This window comes from Brachyhypopomus gauderio, chromosome 9, assembly GCF_052324685.1.
Source record: "Brachyhypopomus gauderio isolate BG-103 chromosome 9, BGAUD_0.2, whole genome shotgun sequence".
Taxonomy (NCBI): Eukaryota; Metazoa; Chordata; class Actinopteri; order Gymnotiformes; family Hypopomidae; genus Brachyhypopomus; species Brachyhypopomus gauderio.
In genome coordinates this window covers 5,324,382-5,326,604 of record NC_135219.1, presented here as the reverse complement: position 1 = coordinate 5,326,604, position 2,223 = coordinate 5,324,382, and the positions used below count along the sequence as shown (strand labels likewise).

Below are 2,223 nucleotides of genomic sequence, written 5' to 3'. Positions count from 1 at the left end.
ATTTACCACATCACATATCTTTCTGTGATGTGGTAAATATGTTTTAAACTTTAAACTGTTGTCGGATTTGTTTTTGTCAGATACCTTTTTGTTGTGATTTGCTGACTACTCTGACTCACTGTTTGTCAGGTAGTGTGTCATGTGACCAGCAGAGAGGAGTGGTTTAGTAGGAAGGCGTTTCTGCTGCAGGTCTTTCATTTAATCTATAAATGCAAGCAGCTCTCTCATCAGTACTGGCACTGCCCTAGCATGAAGAGAGAGGTAATGGCAGAAATTAGGGGAGCTGATTAAAAGAAAATATTGAATGAAATGTAATTACAGCAGAGAGTATGCTTAGTACTTATTGTATCAATCACACTACCTTAATGTAATCCCAACTTATATATTTATTCCATATATCATTAAACTGTTTAAAAATACCTGTGTCTGAACTGTTTAAATAACCGTTTGTGAATTGTGATTTCCTAACTCCTTTGTGTCACAAAAGCATTTTGTGTCACACAACTGCTTTGTGTGACAAAGGAAAAGAATGGCATACAATGGCCTAAAAGAAAATGGGATTGCAGAAAACATTTCTCTTTGTTATGAACACCACCCTAACTCTTGTCTGAAACTTGCCTATCTTCTGGCTGTAAGGGCTGTGATATATTTTGCAACTGCAGCTATCGTGCTTCTGACTTTATTAGGTAACCTTTTGGTAATCATAGCCATAACTCATTTCAAGCAGCTCCACACACCAACTAACTATTTGATTTAGTCTCTGGCTGTAGCTGGCCTGCTTGTAGGGGTGATTTTAATGCCTCCTAGCATGATACGCACTGTGGAAACATACTGGTATTTAGGGACCGTTTTCTGTAAAATACACAGCAACTTTGACATTATGTTGTGCTGTGCCTCTCGGCTAAATCTCGTGTGCATCTCTGTTGATCGATATTATGCTGTGTGTGATCCCCTTCTGTATCACCTTAAGATAACTCCTCTTGTTGTCCTGTTACTATTGGCTGTGAATTTGAGCTTTGCTACTCTTCCTGCACTGGTGATGATGTTTCCACATTTCAGTACTAAAAATAGTGATAATTCAGTTTGCAAAGGACTCTGTATGGTACATCTAGCACCCATGACAAGCCTGATGCTCTCCCTTTTCTGTTTCTACCTCCCTGCTATTGCCATGCTCATGTTGTACTTAAAAATATTCACTATTGCAAAGTTGCAGTCACGTTCAATTCACAATTCACAAAGTTCTGGACAGAAAAAGTCCAAGAGAAATACAACCATCAGCAAATCTCAGATGAAAGCCACTAGGACATTATCGATAGTCATGGGAGTTGTTTTTATTGTTTTATGCACCAGGTTTTATTTGCAGCATTGTCTTTCCTGTTTCTGGTTATATTGGTCCACCGCAGCTGTTTGATCTGCTGAGCTGGACTGGCTATTCAAACTCGGCATGTAATCCTATTGTGTATGCGTTATTTTACAGATGGTTCAGAAAATCTACCAAAATAATTATATTTAGGAAAATATTTCAGCAAAACTCTTCTAGAATAAAGTTATCCTCAGAATAGATTTTGTGTATGTTGTACATAACCCTTATTTGCTGTTTACTAGATGCATTTCATATAAACTTAATTGGATTATTCCTGTAATCATTCACTAGTATTGAATCAGCTGAATTTGCATTTTATCTGCATTTCATTTAGCTTGCAAAATTTAGACCTGTACACTAATATAATCTGCCACAGAAGAGAAGACCTTTTATTTAATAAACAAACTTTTAGATAATAAACATTCACTCAATACCACTGACTCACCAAATGTGCATCTATTTCAGCAAAATTGAATGGTGTGCTGATTAATCAAAATACTTAACTTACAAATAGCTAACAATTTTAAACACTTGCAATGGTTACACAGCCCCAGTAACACCTACATGTTAAATGTGTTCATTTGTTTCAATACCTTTGTAAGTATTTGTTACCATCAAATACATTTATGATTTTGATTTTTTTCTCAGTATAAAAAGCATCATCTGACAGCAGTCGAAGAATACACTTTTAAAACTTTAGAATATTTGATAACTGCATAATCAATGTGCTCTCGTGCACGTGGTTGTGGAGTCCCTTGGCTGGAGTAAATCCAGTAAAAACTCTTTCACAGCAGAGCGACATGCCAGCTAGACCAGGGGAAAGTCTAGGTCCTAGTTACACTTGTGTTGAAACATTCAGC

The 2,223-nt window shown here is 36.7% G+C and overlaps 1 pseudogene; it reads left to right on the top strand.

The window, feature by feature from the left end:
- Window positions 1–529: 529 nt before the first annotated feature.
- Window positions 530–1,562, top strand: LOC143523638 (trace amine-associated receptor 1-like; annotated as a pseudogene).
- Window positions 1,563–2,223: the final 661 nt, after the last annotated feature.